Source organism: Euleptes europaea, chromosome 8 (genome assembly GCF_029931775.1).
Source record: "Euleptes europaea isolate rEulEur1 chromosome 8, rEulEur1.hap1, whole genome shotgun sequence".
Classification (NCBI taxonomy): Eukaryota; Metazoa; Chordata; class Lepidosauria; order Squamata; family Sphaerodactylidae; genus Euleptes; species Euleptes europaea.
Window position 1 is genome coordinate 74,252,470 of NC_079319.1, and position 19,411 is coordinate 74,271,880.

Below are 19,411 nucleotides of genomic sequence, written 5' to 3' on the forward strand. Positions count from 1 at the left end.
GAACTTATTTCTCATTTTAGGTGAGTATGTTATAAAGCAGGATTGTGTTTGATAAAGTCACTACAGATATAGACAGTATTGTTCTGGTCTATCCTATTACAAGATTTTTTTAAACTGTGGGTAAGTAATAGAAAATACATTTTCACAAATGTGCCTGTTTTTAGATAGGAAAGTTTTTTTGGGATTTTTCATCAGGTTGCGCCCTACATCTTCATTTTCCATTGAGTTTTAGATGATGCAGGGCTCTGTTTCTATTGGCTAGCTAGGAAATTATATTTCATGACAGTTAGCATATACATAATTAGTCTTTTAATGCAGGCAGCATTCTTTTCCCTCATTTACGAGATGCAGTAATATTATGAATACAGGAAGGCCTGCCAGGTGAAAACCTGCTAAATCTTGAATTTCTTGTATTATTTCCAACCATCATGATTGGATCTTGGGTCATTGAATCCTAATTGAGATACATCAACCTTGGTACTGATAACCCCTCCACTGTAAATCATCTTGATCCATTCATACATTAAATAGACTTATTCACTTTCCCCATATTATTATGATTCCTTCTCTTTATTCCTATATTCCTATAAAGTTCCTGCATTAAAAAAAAATTCCTATATTATTTTGTATCTATCCTATTGTGTTTGTATAATCTTTGTATAAATTGGAAAATCATTTCAGTAATGAGTTAATAAGTTCTTTCCTGTATATGATGGATATTTTTAAATAGCATAGGAAGGTTTTCTTTCTTGCTTTTTAAAAGCTGGTAAATTAAACATGTTTATCTGTGCATTTGAAGATAATTAACATTCCTGCATAGTGCCGAATTTCTTGTTGTTAGGAAAATCTTGGTACTAGAGAATGCGTGTGAACAGTGGAAGAAATCATTTATTTATTTTCTTCATTTATAGGCCACCTTTCTCAGTGACACTCAAGGTGGATTAGTATCAATTTTAAAAATGCAATAGAAACAGAATAATAAACAGTGTGATTAAAAACAAGGCATACAATATTAGAGAATGCACTAAAAACTGTGTAATGCTTACAACAAAGTTGGATTACACAAAATGGAGAACAATGCAAAAAACAAGTATAATATATACAATGAGCAATGCAATGACGACTGCCTAGAATGTCACAGATTATAACGCTGTTCTCTTCATAAAAATGTCCTCTTGAACAATGCAGCTTTGCACATTCTGTGAAATGACAGAAGGTTGGGAACCTTCCTGACCTTATCAGGCAAGCCAGTCCTGCAGGTGGGAGCCACAACAGAGGATGCTCGGGTACGGGCAGATGTTGATCATGCCCATTTGTGGAGTGGCGGTTTCAGAAGGCTTTGCTCAGATGAGTGAAGCTGCCACAGCAGTGTGGTATCAGAGAAGGCCATCATGCAGATATGCAGGTCCAAGACCGTGAAAGGCTTTGTAGGAGGTGGCCTGTACCTTGAATTGAACAATGAAATTAACTGGTAGCTTCACAATAGGTGTTTTGTAGTTTAAAGCCATATGTCTCCTTAAAAAAAAAAGGTGACATTTTCAGCTAGCTATCGTGTCTGTCATTGCAAAACAAGAATAAAGCAAGTGTGTTTGTGGGGTATGAGATGTACCTGTTTTTGTGATTCTCTGCTATCTGGTTTCACAACAGCACAGGCATTTTATTTCTGCTTTGGTCCTTGGAGAAAATCCTTTCTCCCATGAACTGAAAAGGTGGCAACAGTGCAGTTAACACTGATGTTAATATTAATTACAGGAAGTAATTTGGTTTCCTGCGACTTTCTTCTGAGTATGCATGTGTAGGCTGTAGCCTTAATGCATATACTGAATGGTGTGCAGTTGAACAAGTTTGTATTAAAACAGCCTATTATGTTCTTCTGGCAGTTACTGTAATGTAATCAGTAGAAAAGCATTACTGTGTTCATAAGTTGGTTGGAGTGGCTGAATCTTCAGGTCCATTTCCATTGTTTTTGAAGTGGTGCTTTTGGAAGGAGAGATCTTCAAACATGATGTCTTTTCAGCCGTAATAAATCTTTTAAACAAGTTAAATGGAAGACTGAATGAGAACATCATGTGCTTTGATAAAAAGTGGGAAGAATTTTGGTAACTGTAGTCAAACCAAACTTCCCTCTCATCTCATCCTATCCTGTGCCAGGAAAGTAATGCAGGTGGAGTAGGCAAACAGATGAAGGTACATATATAGGTATATATATTGTCAAACCAAACTTTATATATATAAATTAGTGTGTGTGTATACACACACACACACACACACACACACACACACACACACACACAAATAAATAAAAAAACCCCACTAACTATTGGTAGATCAGTATCTTTCCTCTGCATACAGATATCTGAATGATTACAAAGACCTATCTCTTTCTGAGTAAAATTGAAGAGGGAAAGGTAGCAGTGGCCTAATCAAGGAGTAACAAAGGTCCTCATTGGATCCCCTGGATGTTTGGCACCAACAGACAGAGGGTGGTCTTCTGCTTACTTCCTGTTCTGCATGGCAGAAACCTGGTGGGTCTCTTCCTTGCCTCTTATGAATCTTCAGGAGAAATGAGCAATTTGAAGCGGATGAAAAAACACAACCATCTGGCAAACTTAATAACAGTCTAAAGCTGTAGTAGCAGACTAATGAATTTGAACATAATACCTGCCGAGATCATGAAACTGTGTGGATGGAAGCAGCTGTTGCATTCTCTGGGGCATATCTTTAGTATTGTCACATTCAACTTAAATTATTCTTTGCTATACATCTTCTCTGTTTTATGACAGGGTACTCAGCTCTAGGAGGGAGAGAAAAAGCATGTGCTTATGTGATATTCAGTTATTCACAGGGATGGATAAAATCAATGAATTGTTTTTTTTAAAATCACGTTTTTAAATTTAAATTGAATTTTTAAAATTTAAATCAGATTTTTTCAAATAAAATGCTTTTTATAGGAAAAATCTATGTAAATATAGTTTTCTATTTAAGATAAGTTATAGCCCAAAGGTTAATCATCATGAAATAAGGGTTAGTTTTTAATTATGTATCATGAGGCTGTATAGTCATGCAATGCTTAAATTTTTTGGTAAATGAATTCCATTAATCCATTCATAGTGTCATACACTTCCAGGGGTTTCTGTGAGATGATTTTGGGCAATTTTTCTATCTTAAAGATATTATCACAGATGCCTAGTTTTGCAGTTTTCAAAACTGTGAATTTGTGTCGGCAGAGATAACATGCCTCTTCTTCACAACAACAAAATTGAGAAAAAGACCAATGAAACCCCTTGAGTGCTAAATTTCAAGAAGACTGTTTGGAGAGGAATAGATCTGCACAGGGAGCCAAGTGTGAGGAGGGAGGGGCAAGCAGTAAAAATTATAGTGAAACCTTGATCTTTGTGTGTATAGCCTGAGGTTTATCATATTACTCTCTCCCTGGAGGGGAATACCAATAATGACAGTTGGCCGTAAAAGATTGTAGAAAAGCATGATTTAAATCTAGTCTTACTGACTAGTGATTGATTGATTTGAATCAAATCCACCCTGGTTATTCAGTTACTTTTTTCATGCAAAGATCATAGGTTTATGTGGAATCTTCACTGTTTCCATTTAGGTTTTTGATAATTTTTGTTGCTGCTTGAATTTTCCTAGCCGTCTTCACGCTCTGTCTTAGATGCTACAGCAGACAGTGTGACTCAGCATTAGGACTTACTTTATACTAGAACCAGCTAGTCCTGTCGACAGTTTAAAGAAAAGTTTCAAGGATGTATCCAGATGGCAACTTCTGGCATTCCTGATTTGGCATTGTAAATAGGTAGGATGTGTAAAGATGTAAAATTTCTGGAAATTTTGAAACTGTTGGAAGGGAGGGGGACAGAAAATTTGAGAGAAACTGGAATATATACAATATTTAACTTCCTATCAACCTTAAACTTCTTTTACTGACTTAACAGCACAGAATGCATCATTTATAACTTAGCTGACTTATATAATTTGTCAACATATATTTGGCATATTTATGGGATTTAAAAGTATATATGTCTTAGTTCTCTATAAGAAAAATTGCAAGAATACCCAGTACTTGAGTAAGAGTTGCAAACTGCTGTACCCTGTCCTACCATAGCACATGCATCTTACATTATGCCATTGAAGCGGTAGGGGGGAAAACCCTTGAGAGTAGAAAATAAATTCTGTGGTAAACAAAAGAGCGTATTGTTTATTCAGAAACACTCTCCTATTGTCACAATAGCTAGTACTACTGGTAGATTTTGATATTAAGTTAAACTTCATAACACTGAAAACACTGAACCTATTATTTGTTGCCAAAATTATTTGTGTGTGTAAAGTGCCGTCAAATCGCAGCCGACCTATGGTGACCCCTTTTTGGGGTTTTCATGGCAAGAGACTAACAGAGGTGGTTTGCCAGTGCCTTCCTCTGCACCTCAACCCTGGTCTTTCTTGGTGGTCTCCCATCCAAATACTAACCAGGGCTGACCTTGCTTAGCTTCCAAGATCTGTTGAGTTCAGGCTAGTCTGGGCCATCTACTCAGGGCCCAAAATTATTTACATTTTAACAAAAACTTCCCTGAAAACATCTACTGTTTACATAATAATGCCAGTGGGGTAGCTGTTAGCCTACTGTAGCAAAACAAAACAGAAGTCCAGTGGCACCTTAAAGACTTAACAACATTTATTCCAGTATGAGCTTTCGTGAGTCAGAGATACTCCGTTGTTTCTGAGGAAGTGAGCTCTGACTCACAAATGCTCATACTGGAATAAATGTATCTGAAGAAGTGACCTGTGGCTCACGAAAGCTCATACCCTGCCAGGTCGTTTATGCATGGGAGTTTTACCTGAGGTTCATTGCTCGCGGGACCCACACTTTCCTGTTAGGAATCTATGTACCAGCAGTCTCCAAGCTCAAATCAAGTCCCCACCCCTTTAAATGCTTCTTTGTAATTGACTTATTTGCAGAGCTTAATGTGAGAGAAAATCCCCCCCAAAACCCAATTCCTGAAAGTGCCCATGCATAAATGGCCTTAGTCTTTAAGGTGCTACTGGACTCTTGCTCTTTTCTACTGCTGTTGACTAACACGTCTACCCATCGTGGAATAAATGTTATTAGTGTTAAAGTGTCGCTAGACTCCTGTTTTAGAGTTTACTGTGGATTATTATTATCTAATGTTGCAGATTGTTTTACATAAAAATGTTAATAATACATATTTGCAGTAAAAACTGATCTTTCATTTCGCTCATTAAAAAAAGCATAGGTTTTTTTTCAGTGTTTCCCAAAATTTCCCAAATTTTCTGCAGGGAAAATAGAAAAAGTCTAAGGGCTTTTCATGCTATTTGTTTGGAATGAACTAAATACTTTTTTCATACTCAATAAGAGAAAATATTTCGTAGGAGCTTTTTTCCAGTGCTCTCCAAAATCACCCCCACCCAAAGAAAGCACAAACGCACCCCTGCATTTTTCAGTTTTTCTCACCCAGGCCTTCACATCTCTAGGGAACTGTGTGTCTGTTTACATGCATGTACAAAAGGGCAAGACATGTACTTTTTTCCCTTTGGGGGAAATCACCAAGATTCACTGCAGGAAACAATTGTGTGGAGTCTTCAGCCCAACAAAATCTCTCACAATTCTCAAGTAATATAAGACCAGGCTCACCAACCTTTTTGAGCCTGTGGGTACATTTAGAATTCTGACATGGCATGGTGAACACAACAACAAAATGGCTGCCGCAGAAGGTGGAGCCAGCCACAAAATGATCGCCACATCTTAACTTCAGTAACACAGTGTAGAACTTTGTGTTGGGGTGGCAGCTGCTGACAAAGCAGCAATTTAAAAAATCTGCATAGCCATTCATGTTGCTGGGCCAATGTTGCTGGGCCAAAGCCCTTCCTGACCCCACCCACTTCCTAAAAACTCTTGGTTGGCACCAGAAAAGGTGTTGGCAGGCACCATGTTGCCCATAGTCACCATGTTGGAGATCTCTGGTATAGGAGCCATGGGGGTGGCAGCACACACCAAAGCACCCTGCATACCTGACTGCATCCTCCCGTCACTGCGTTCCAGAATCTGACAGAGCTGAATACTCAACTGCCTGTCCTGGGACAGCAAGAACTGCTGGTGCTTCTGTAAACTGACTGCATGGATTCTCTGAGATTGCCAGAAGCGTTGGGGAATGGAATGGCAAAGAAGGGTATTGAGTCTCCTTCTTCTGCCTCTGATGGAAGTCACTGGACTCGTTTTACAAAGGATGATAATATCTTGAATCCACATCAAACTTATTACAAGATGTTCCTGCTGTACATGAAAACTGTTGAGAGAGGCTAATCAGTTATAAAATTCAGCCCATTTACTCTGTACTTTCCATGTTGCATTAATAATGGGTTGAATAAAATTTGGTAATGCAACATGGATTTTTTAAATAAAATGTATTACGTTAATAATTTTGTTTTTCAAAAGGGCTTGGAGGAGGGGTTTTTTAAGCGAGGTGGATGTGAAAATTTAGAGCATATTAGTCTGGAATGTTATATCTAACATTGCAATGTCAAAATCAGATGAATTCTCTCCAAAATAAAAAATGACTGAAACTAGCAATCTATGGTAGTCAATAAATCATCCCTTCATAATAACAAAACAAAATATTTCAGTTTCCCTCTCATTAATTTCTCTGTATGTGGTGTTTTGACAGAGTGTTGGAAGCTGGTTGGATACAACAGAACTGGTTTGATCTGAATTTTTCCTGTTTCTTGGGACATCTTGTTCTATGCACTTTTCACAGGGTGTCAATTTTCTGCTTCTTTCATGACCTCTTCCAATTTTTTTTGAAAGAACTCAGTGTGCTCTCACCTTTAGATAAGGGAAAGGTGGAAAATGCTATTCCCTTTGTCTCCGAGAGGTGTCCTACACTGGGTCCTTTTAAAAGAAATGTTCTAGGGACTATACCATCTCTTCCTCAATTTAGGAACCCCCCCCCATGAGAGTTTATTTGGGAAATTTAAAAGGATAAAAAAAGGGGAAGGAAGTCAGGGACACATTTGTTCAAGGTTTTGAGAAGTGAGGCTTGATTATTTATCATTCCAAAATTGGCTTTCCTAAGGAACAGGAGTTCAGTCTTGGGGAACAGGGGGCATCCCATTGGCATGGGTATATATAAAAACATGAGCCCTGTTAGGTCAGTATATTGGTGCGCTGACTCCAGCATTCTCTCTAACAGTAGCAAGCCAGAGGCTACAAGAAGGGTATGAAGGTAACAGCTCTCCTCTATTTTGCACCCCAGCAACTGCTATTCAAAGGCATGTAGCCACAGCATGGCTCCACTGAGGATTTATTTATTTGAATGCTTTAGAATTCTTTATAGCAGTCTTTGTTCCACACAGAGTTCAAGATGTGCTTGAGTCTTCTTCCTTCAGGAATGGACACTGTCTTCTGTACTTTAGTGCATTCTGTCCCCTTGAGACCTGGTTTAGATAGTCCTAAAATCCCATGAATGCAGCTATAGGGAGTAAGTCACACAGCATGGCCACTCTGACATGTGCCACTTCCTAGCAGCAATGGACTGGAGTGCAGTGCCTGATGAGATGCCGCTTCCTCCTTACGGCTGCTTCCATGGGGTCACTTTTAAATCTCTGACTGGGTCTTGAATTAGCCTGCTTTTGTTCAGTTGTGTTAGTACTTCCTGATCTAACCACACACTATTATCTGCGCTTGTGGCGCTGTGTGAAGACCAATATCCTCTGTCTTGTCCCAGCATGCATTTTTGCACCAGGCCATCTTAGATTTACCATTCTGGAAGCATATGATTGTCTATAGTGAACCTAGGGAGCCGTGGACAGAGCTCAGCGTCTGGAGGGCAGACCATTGGGAGCCCCTGTGTAAGCTGCTTTGTGTTTTATAAAGGCAGCATGGGGTTTAAATATAATAAATAAAATATTCATTGCAGGAGAGGTAGATGTCAGAAACTCCTCCCCCCAGTTTATATTTATTAGAATTATCAGGTCTGTTTGTTTCTTTTATAAAAATTTGAGTGTGGTTAAATATAATAAATTTAAATATAATAAATATAATATATTTAATATATAATATATATTTAATATATAATATATAATATATATAAATATATATATAATATATATATATATATATATATATATATATATATATATATAAATATATATAAATATAATATATTTAATATATAATATATATAAATATAATAAATAAAATATTCATTGCAGGAGAGGTAGATGTCAGAAACTCCTCCCCCCAGTTTATATTTATTAGAATTATCAGGTCTGTTTGTTTCTTTTATAAAAATTTGAGTGTGGTTACAGTTCTGGAACCTATGTTGATAGGTAACTAACAGCACGACACATCCCTATCAGTGTTATTTTCAACTATTGGGTAATAAAATGAAGCAGCATTGATGGGCTGTTAGTGATTTTGACCTTGTCAAGCAAATTATTCTCTGGGGAAAACAAGAACTGCAAATGCCACACTGGTGTTTCTACTGGTGGAAAGTAGTGCCGGTGGTTGGCCTGTCGCCTGGTTGCTATAAATTCAGTCTTGCAATGTGTTCCATGCAAAACCACTCATTAATGTCACTTACACCATGGTTATGGATACAGCAGAGTGGGTGGAGTATGGTTTGTTTGTGTGTCTGTTTGTGTCTTTGTGCATGTGTGCTACTAGAAAGGGAAAAAGTAATCTCTGCCTTAAGGAGAACTGACATTTTCCTCTTTTGGATGTCAGTTTCTTCAGTCCTCCAACACAGGTTATCCTGAGGTTATATGTAATTCCATTGCTTGGGCCTGTGAATACTGCTCTTTCACATTCTTGGTACTAGGGTGGCAATGGAAAGACATTGCACCTGATTTTTCTTTCTAAATCAGTATGAAGTTCTTGTGACTATGCCAGATGAACAAGATATGTTCCACATTTCTATTTGTAAGCTGTAGTCTGGCAAGTGAGCCTTTTTTACTTAGCTTCCTGGTGTTAGTTATGGAGCAACTTGTAGATCTTTGGTTCCTGTAGCCGGCAGAAGAAATTAGCTGAACGTAGTTTGCTGAATTGTGACTATTTACTTTATAATGTTATGAAGGGTGTTCATACTAGATAAGTAGTTCCTGTACCTAGAAAGAAAAAAGGAAAATAGCATCAATGAAAATATCTAGTGTTTGTCCTGTAATATTTTTCTTTTCCTCAAAGGGGAGCTGTTAGAAATAAAAAATGATTTATGAAAAAGTTGGTTGTTATATCTGTCTGTTTGAGCAAAAGAACTATCGACAAGCAAGATTAACTAATTCCCAATCCATGCAGTGAATAAAAGTATAGATAAAATGAATATTTTCTTGCTGAAACCAGTAAGCTGTATCCGCTCTGTAGAAGTATGGTGCAACAGCATTACAATGTCAATAGAGTATTTCCATGAATGGAAACCATATGATTCCTTTCCGGTGAATAATTGCAGGGATATAAATGCTATTTACTGTCTGTACTTGCATCCCCAGTGACCAAGAGCGCAATCCTGAAGGGGGAGTAGATCCGCAGCGGCCGGGAGCAGCAGAGCTGCACCGCCGCCTCAGAGGCTTCATGGCTGCCGCGGACACCAAAAAAACCCTTTTAAAAATAAAATTAAAGGAAAAAGGGGGGAAAGGTCCCATTGAAAAAAACAAGCCTGCGCCACCAAAAAAGATAGCACAGCCCTGCCACTGCTCAAGGGGGCATTCCTAGGGCGAAAGGGCTTTAGAGACTGCCTAAAGGCAGCTCCCCCTCCGGGAATCCCCCCCACACACACACACCCCGGTGCGGGCTTTCTCTTCTGGGAAAGCCCTGCTAGCATGACGACATTGGCAGCAGGGGTCGGTAGTGCCCGGATGCCGGCGTGTTTGCTCCCACACCAGTGTAGGTGCTACCTTACTCCGTGAGGGTCACGCTGGCTCCAAAGGAGTTTTGTCCCTCCTTCAGGAATGGGCTGTAAGAATCTGAATGCTGAGTAGGGTGACAATGGTGTCCAAGCACTAACTTTCATATGGGCTGACCTGATTCAGTGGATCCTGTTTTTTTCAAAAATGTTGCATTAGATCCAGTCAGCTTTTTCACTTAATCTTATCTGCACCCCCATAAAGCTTTTGTCCTTGCAGGTGCCACAGCCCCCAGCAAAACGTCCTAAGCAATCAAAGAAGACCCTCCTCCTTTTTTTACCAGTGGAAAAACTGGTTGGATCAAGCCCACTGATTTCAAATATGTTTCTTTTTTTAAAAATAAAATTTTTATTGTTTTTTAACTTTAACATATATATAAAAACATCAATTGTTTGAAATCAAACAAGATAATAAAATGTAAATGATTATAATAATTGAAATACAAAACGACTCCCCCCTCATCCTCTTCCATCCTAAGTTGATTTTTATATACTTTTGCTAACAGCTCTAATCCCTATCCTGTTAACTCTTTACAATTCACAAACTTATCTCATCTAATTATTAATTCAATATCTTAACATTGACAAATTCATAATCCAAAGTTATCAAAGGGATTAAATAAGAGAGTATCCTTTAAGCAGTCCCATTAAAAGTTGCTTCTCACAGTAAAGTCTCCACGCCTCCCATTCCCCCATAAATTGTACATTATCCATCTGATTTATCGCCGTAAGTTTTGCCATTTCTGTCAATTCCAGCATCTTATTTATCCAGTCTTTTTTTGTCGGTATCTCGTCAGTCTTCCATTTAGCTGCAAATATCAAACGTGCAGCTGTAGTGGCATATATCAAAAAAGTTCGACAAGTAAAGATTGTATCTGGTATCATGCTTAAAAGCATCATTTCTCAAATATGTTTCATGACCAGAAGTTATGTGGTTATAGAACCCACAAGTCCTGTGTAGTTTTTTTGCTTCAAAATCAAACCTGGCCATTTTGAGACTCCGTCTAAAACCTTTTGAACAGAACATTGCCTTCAGGCCAGTTGAAGATCTGGCCCTTCCTTTCTGTCTTCTTGTCCAGCATTATACACGTGACCCTGTTCAAAATTCAACTTCCAAACCTGGTGAAAGATAAGATCTCTCCTGCCACTGAAATTCATAGTCAGAATGTTTGGATAAAGAAAAGACACAGAGCTTAGAACAGAGCACCTTCCCCATATAAGTAATTCATTTCAAAAGATGTGCTTTGTCTGCTTAAAAGGTAAAGGCAAGCACCGGGTCATTCCTGACCCATGGGGTGACGTCACATCCCCACGTTTACGAGGCAGACTGTGTTTACGGGGTGGTTTGCCAGTGCCTTCCCCAGTCATCTTCCCTTTACCCCCAGCAAGCTGGGTACTTATTTTACCGACCTCGGGAGGATGGAAGGCTGAGTCAAGCTTGAGCTGGCTACCTGAAACCAACTTCCATCAGGATCGAACTCAGGTCGTGAGCAGAGCTTAGACTGCAGTACTGCAGCTTACCACTCTGCTCCACGTAGATGTTAAATAGAGTGGGGACAAGCCATCTTGCTATTGCTTCCTATGTCAAGATCATTGTGAATAGTCTTGGTACCAAGTTAGGAATGTGATTCATAACTATGCCACAGAATTGTTCCTCTACTACTTATAAAAGAAATTGCAAATCTTAGTCCCTTTCCCTCTTTAGCTTTTGTCCATAGCTTAAAGGGATCTACAGTATATTGAGTTTTATGAAACCTTGATGTGTGAAGACAGTACCTAAATATTTTTTAAGAGATTTGACATTTGGTGTATTTTTAAGGTGACACGGTTATTCAGTCTGTCCTAGTAGTTCTGTTCAGTAGTTCTGAAGTAAACTAAAAATCTGTACTTATCCAAGGGTCAGCTAAGTAGCATGGTCTAGGACAGGGCTTAAACTTTTTCCACTCTCAACCCCTTTTCGCCTGAGAAATTTTTACGCGACCCCAGGTATATAGGTGTATAAAATAGGTATACAAATAAAACATTTACTGATAATAAATGATGAAGAAATTTATAATGTCGCCAAATTTCCCGTGACGCCCACATTCAGTTACCATATGGGGTTGCGACCCACAGTTTAAGAAGCTTTGGTCTAGGACATGCAGACCTTGATTGTATTCAGAAGCAGACTCACATGCACAATGACCCATAAATAAACCAATCAGAAGGCTGTTTTGTTAAAAACCATTCAAGACCCTGCTGTCTACAATTATTTCAAACCAGAGTTGTAAGGCCACCACCTGGAAATAATGTTTTTTTTAAAAAAACGGCCGCAGTGTGTGTGTGTGGGGGGAAACAGCGACATCCTCAGTTTCTCATGTCCTCTTTCCTCTCCTCTTAAGAGATCAGCAGTGTTTGTTGCATGTGCTGTAGGCCAAGACCATAGAGAGCTTGGCCCATAGGTATTTGTCCCCCAATTTCAGGTAGCCGTTAGCATACAAGTGTGCAAGTAGCAGGAGCGGGGATGAGTTGGCCCTGCAATTCTAGTCTTGGTTGGTTTATCAACTGTAAAAATAAAATACGCTGGGATTCTGAAGCAGCGATGGCAAACCTGCGGGCTGCACAAAAACGCTTTCCAGGAGGCCAGAAGCTCTGAATCCCTGCTCTTTCCAACATTTGGAATGTTTAGTGACACTAGAAATCATTCCAGATGATACAGACAGAATGCAGAATTGTTTGTGTTCATGTTGTGTTTATTTTGGAAGGTAATGTCTGCTTCAGAAATAGCATATGTTCAGTACTATATAGCAGTTGCTATGGTAACATTAAAAAAAGCGGTAGAGGAAATAGCTACATATATCTTTCCTAATAAACTCCTGCCAAGTAATTTCAGTAACGTATACCGTGCCAATGGGGGCAGGGATGAAAAGCATTTCCTTTCTGTCACTTCTGGGTTATCTGTGACTTCATCACCCTTTGTTTACTTTGATATGCAGACACAGTTATTAGTAAAAGGTGTCAGTTTAGACTTTGCGTAGGACTGCACTGTGAGCAGCGTTGCGAGTGGGCATAGTGGTCCCCCTCTAAGTCCATTGAGTGTGCGTGTATGTGTTTAAAATAGGGGTGTGTACTTAAAAATCATTAATTTGAGATCTGGATTTTGGGAAGGGCAGTAGTTCCATTATCCTGACTATTTGTGAGTGTCCTTAGTGGTTTGGGATTCCATTTCATGGTGTTTGTTTTTGAGGGGGGAGGGGAGGTATTCTGGAATTTCAGACCCATTATTTTTCACTTTCCCCCATTCTACCCCCAGGCATCCAGAGCAGGGAGGGAGAGTCAGGGTCTCTCTTCCCTTTAAATTTTGAAGGGCCATTATCTTCTATGAGAGGACGAAGCTTCTGGAGTTCCAGAGGCTTAGATCTATTCTCATAGATATAATAACCCTCCAAGAGACCAGAGACGCTGACTAACATCTGAGCCAGCTAAGAGCTGATAGCCTAGTAGGTAAACCTCCAGCAGCAAAGTCTCTCCCGCCCCTCCCATGTCCCTTTAATGTTTAAAAGGAAAGGTGGGAAAGCTCGGGTTTTCCTACCCACGTGACAGCTATTTTCCTGACACTGTCCCTGCAACAGCCATTTCTACCTTCTGCCACTGGGGGTGTTGTGGTTTTATCTATTTATATAATAATATGAGAGCCAGACGGTGGGACAAAAATACAATACAGTATTACTTCTACTACATGCCTAAATCCTCTCATTGGCAGGCTTTGCAGGTGTAGTGGTTAGAGTGTCAAACAAGGACCTTAAAGACCCAAGTTGAGATTCCCACTTGGCCATGAAATCTTGTTGGGCCAATCATGGTCTTATGGGGTGGATGTTGTAAGGATGGAATGGGGGAGGGGGACAATAATATTGTAAGCCATTTTGGGTCCCAACTGGGAAGAAAAGTGGACAGTAACTATCTAGATAAACTAAATAAACTTCCACAACAGATTTTTAAAAAGCCAAAATTTTAGCACAGCTGCCAGTGAGCTGTTTTTAGGTTTTTGTTGTGAAAGGTGACATCTTAGTGAATAAATTAATTCACAGTATTTAGGAGGGCCAGATCATAACCCAGAGTTCTGCCTATAGCTTTAATAGTTGTGAAGCACTGGGAGAGGGTTGAGCTGCTGAAGTCCCGCCTGCTGTAGCGTGTGCGAGGAAGAAAGGGGGCAGTTGAGTAATGAAAGCGTCTCCAAAGTAGTTTGAGGAAAATTACTAGAATTATGCCAGATCGGGTAGGTTAAGGGATGCTTATAATAATTTTCATTTTTGTGTACTTGTCATCTTTTTCCTAGAAGTGTGCATTAGTAGAACAACAAAGATTCCAGCTCAGTGGCAGAATTGCCGTGCTTTATACATGTGAAGTCCATATTGCTTGGCAGATGAGGTCCCTAGCATTTGCAGTTCAAAGAATGGCACTGAGGCTGGGGTGGGGGAGCTTGATACCTTGGAGATCCTTCGCCATCCATGATGGGCTGGCTACATAAGGCTTAATGAATGAAGCATTGGTGTGACTAATATAAAGTGATCACTTACTTCTTAAGGCCAATTCATACAGTCATCACAGCTGAAAATCCTGCCCTGTTCAATGTAAAGATGATATTTGGCTGCATGCATAGGAAGATTAGATTTTATTAATAAGAGAAGTTCATTGCTTACTTTCTTATAAGCTTTATAATCTATGTAAAACATACCATAGGCACATATCAGTGCAGTAAAAATGAGAGACCACCAGTGTGGTCCCTTAGGAAGGATTGCCAAAGTTCCGCAAATCTAGGTACGCTAATTTTATTTATACAGATTAAACACACCAATTGTTTTATCAACTAGTTGCTTTACATCTGTTCCTGCTAACTGCCGCAAAAACCTGGGGAAGGATAACAAAAAACCTTGTTTTTTCCTGATGTTTTGCCCATTCCTGGATTTGCTCAGGCTCTCTTCTAAGACAACAGCAAATCTTGTCTGGGGGAGAGAGACATGGAGCAAGGCACTGTGGCTTGGCTCTGTTGCTCCAGCAGCACATGTCCTAGAGACATCCTTTAAAAAACGAAAGCCTGGAACCTGGGTTTGCTAATGGACCAGACAGGCACCAGATGGCATGCCCAGGTTCTGGGTAAAACCTGGCCAGCTAGTCAATATGGCAACCCTACTTTCAGGAGCAGGCAGACATGACATAAGAGAGCCATATCTGGATTTTCCAACACTTTGATTTTAACTTGAAGACAGAACAGTAGGGCTGGGGGAATGGGGTGTTTAACCTTTTCCCCCAGAGCTGTGAGAAAAATCCCTCTACCTCAGTGTAACTTTCTAATTTAATAAGCAATCTCCATCGGCTGCTCTTAAGTTGGGTGATCCAGTCATGGATCTCCCACATCACATCTGTCTGCACCCTTAGATAATCTCTTTATATCTCTCAGGGAACAGGTTTCATTATTTTTTACTCTTTCAAATGTAATACCTTTCTTAGTACCTGACATTTGCAGCTGTCAGGCTGTTCTTGGCCATCTCTGAGGGTTACTGATGACATGTAATGAAAGTTCTGTCACTGAGTAAATGTAACAAAACTGCAGAGATATCCACCTCTTAGTGGCGGTATTTATTGCAAATAATCCTTTGACTGGACATAGACAGCATGTAAACATTATCTGTGCATTTTTGGGAGGAGTAACAAATATTTGTAAAATTTTGCAGAATAAGTTCTAGGTGATACATTCCCCCCCCCCAAAAAAAATTATAGATTTACTTTGAGAATTCTATGTGCTCCTCCTGCTGATGGTCTGTCTTGCTGCTATCCACATCAAGTCTGGAGTTTTATTAGCAGCCCATGACAGCAGAGGGTATCCCATCTATGAGGGGTGCATGCTAATCTGGTGAACTGGATTGGTTTCCCCACTCCTCCACATGAAGCCTGGTGGGTGACCTTGGGCTAGTCACAGCTCTCTTAGAGCTCTCTCAGCCTCACCTACCTCACAGGGTGTCTGTTGTGGGGAGGTGAAGGGAAGGTGATTGTAAGCCGGTTTGATTCTCCCTTAAGTGGTAGAGAAAATTCACACATAAAAACCAAGTCTCCTTCTCTTCTTCTCCTCCTTAAAAGGCTGTAAAATTTCCCTTCTTTTTTGTGTCAGCATTGCCCCAGTCAGGTAACTGTCCAGCAGTGCTAAACATGATTGATGCTGTTCCATCACAACAATAGCTTGCAAACCCACTTAAAACATGGTTTGAATTTTGTTTAGAGGGAGCTCTAGCTAATGTCAGTGCACATGTAGTTCTAAATGATGGCTAAACGGAAGGAAGATTTGCTCCAGAGAAAGGAGGCGAGTGTGGGAGGGATGTTAATTACATTTTCGTAGTTCTAGAGAAAATGGCACTGAGCTGAATTACATGTTCAGAAAAAAAATAACACAGTGTTTCTTTGACTGCAGCACTTCAGTCTGCAATACAGGATCATATGTTTGAATGCCATAACTGCCTTGGTCATGACAAGCTAGAACGTTATGGCTATTTTTGCTCCGATTTGCTGGTTTTCTAGGGGTTGGGCCCGAATACCTACTTGTGCAATTGAAATGCTCTCCTGCTTGTGCACAATTTGGGGCACTTGCAATTTCTGCAAATTCCACTCCAGCTGCAGTCCCTGTATTACATCACATGCCATTCCTCGGCGTCCCCAGCCCCCCAGTAGACTCCTCCCCCCCAAGCAGAGTTCTGCTTGTTGTTCTCTGTATACCTATATCAGTGGTTCCCAACCTTTTTTTGACCAGGGACCACTAGGGCTTTTTTGTTCGGTGCAGGGACCCCAAGGTTCAAAATAAAAATTCAGAGAATTTGAAAATAAACTTTAATCATAACTGTTAGTTAAACATTAAACTTAGAATAATATTTGAATATATATTTTTATAATAGAGAACTTTTAATTGAAAATATTAATTTATTATGGGTGTATAACTTTGTTTCGCGGACCTTAATTTAGTTCTCGCGGACCCCTTGGGGGTCCACGGACCCCCGGTTGGGAACCAGTGACCTATATAAAGTGACATCGTTCAAACACTTGGGAGAGAGAGTTCAAACCTGCAAATCCCCAGCCTGCATTTGGAAATGGTGCAGTCTCTCAACATGTATTTTGTCCGCGGATGCGTAAATAATGAGAGCTGACAACAGAGCTGGGATAATAAAAGGGCCAACTTTATTTAATAGTTCAAGAGGGATCTGCAGCGCACAAAACCAAAACATCCCCAATAACTGACTGCAGTCCGGGCCATTGTGGGGATGCTGAAGAGTCAGGCCTCCTCTTGCTTTTGCATCCCCGTTCTAAGGGCGAGACCCACACTGGCTCTGAGCTCCGAGCCGTCACATGTGGTACGGCTCCTGCTCTTCCTTGCCAAGCCTTTTTAGTGCTCGAGAGAGGTGTGCCACGTCCAATCCACCCTAGCCGCGAGGTCTATAGGTAAAGGATAGCGGCACCCCTCAAGGAGTTCCTGTCCCAGGTCCCTGCCAGGCACAGAGGCCCCAGTCCTGGTTTGAGGGTTACTCCTTCATCTTCCCAAGTGATGCCTCAGGGTGCTCACCGGAGTTGTAACATGAACCATGAAGCCACCTTTTTCCCGCACTGCTCCCGCATGCTACCTATCACTTTCAGAGCAGGGTAGGCAAAAAAACCCCCTTCGGCTAGGTGCCAATAGTGCCTGGGGGGTAAGAAATTCCTACCCGGCCCCAGATGGGCGACCAGCTTGCGCCTACTCTGAAACAAGGAGAGGGAGGGTGGGATGTCTGCTCCGTCCGCTTCAAAAGAGGCAGGAAATCTCCACCCCGGCGCTATTAAGCCCTTTTCCCCAGGCCCGCTCTCTTCCCCGCGTCAGGCCAAAAGATGCAAGAGGACTGGCTCTCTTTTCGCGCCCGCATCCGAAATTGGCCCCTCCCCTCACTTCTTTGAATGCGGGGAGGGGGCGGCCTTGTCCACGGATCTGTAAATAATGAGAGCTGACAACAGAGCTGGGATAATAAAAGGGCCAACTTTATTTAATCGTTCAAGAGGGATCTGCAGCGCACAAAACCAAAACATCCCCAATAACTGACTGCAGTGCAGGCCATTGTGGGGATGCTGAAGAGTCAGGCATCCTCTTGCTTTTGCATCCCCGTTCTAAGGGCGAGACCCACCCTGGCTCTGAGCCATCACATGTGGTACGGCTCCTGCTCTTCCTTGCCAAGCCTTTTTAGTGCTCGAGGGAGGTGTGCCGCGTCCAATCCACCCTAGCCGCGAGGTCTATAGGTAAAGGAGTTCCTGTCCCAGGTCCCTGCCAGGCACCGAGGCCCCAGTCTTGGTTTGAGGGTTAATCCTTCATCTTCCCAAGTGATGCCTCAGGGTGCTCACTGGAGTTGTAACATGAACCCACCTTTTTCCTGCACTGCTCTCGCCACGGGGGGTGGATCAGCCTAATGCTTGGTCCACCCCCAATCCCCACTTGCCCTCCAGGCTGCCAGGAGGCCCCGCTGCAGATCCCCCAAGAAGATGTCATAGCCTGCATCTGAAAGGTGGACCCCATCAGGTCTGTATAGGTGTGGGAAGCAATGCTTGATTTCCGGATGCGCAATATGCAAGCCATCCTTCGAGACTACCGCTTGCCGTATTTCACCATTCACCTTTGCCCGAGCCCTTTCCAGGTGCCCTGGGGCCAATGCGCCCTTCCAGACCCGTCTCTGGAGCATGTCTGACCAAACCAACCGTACGCCGGGCACCAGGGCCCTCAGGTGCTCAAAGTCTGCCAGGGCTCGCAAAACAATAGACTTTCCAGGCCGCTTTCCCATGTCATTCTCGCCCAAGTGGATGACGATTACTTGAGGTGGGTGAGACACCTTCAGGTGGTCGTGGAGGGTTGGCAATAACTGTTCTAACCGCATGCCCCTTCTGCCCAGCCATGCCATCAGCATTGTTTCGCTTAAACCCAGCTGCGTGCCGAAACCCCCTGTGGCTGCCCTGCGGCTAGCCCAAAAGATAATGCTGTGGCCACAGATGAGAACCCGCCTCCTCCTGCGCTGGCAGCCTGTAAAGACAAAATGTCAGTGTGCCGCTGCAGAGGATCCCTGCCCCGGACCCACTCCTTGCAGCTGTGCCACCGCAACCAAAGGCCTGACATAAGACCTGAAGGCTGCAGAACGCCACCTGCCAACTGACTTAACCAGTCTCTCAACATGTATTTTGGCCTTACTCTCGGTATTGAATTGTGTTTCCTGTACGGTTTTGCAAGGAGGCCCAGCTGGCTCATTATGGAGCCTAAAGATATATATGAAAAATCTTTAGACTCTGCTTTAAATGCTAAGTGCTGTTGATGCTTCTCTGCTTTCCCTAATTGTTGTTGTTGCTGATATGCTATGTGGTTCCAAATGTTGAAAATGTAGAATTACAGCCCTTAAAAAGTAATTGCTGTGTTTTTGGGGCCTTGTTTGACCCATGCCAATCTAAACAAATAGATC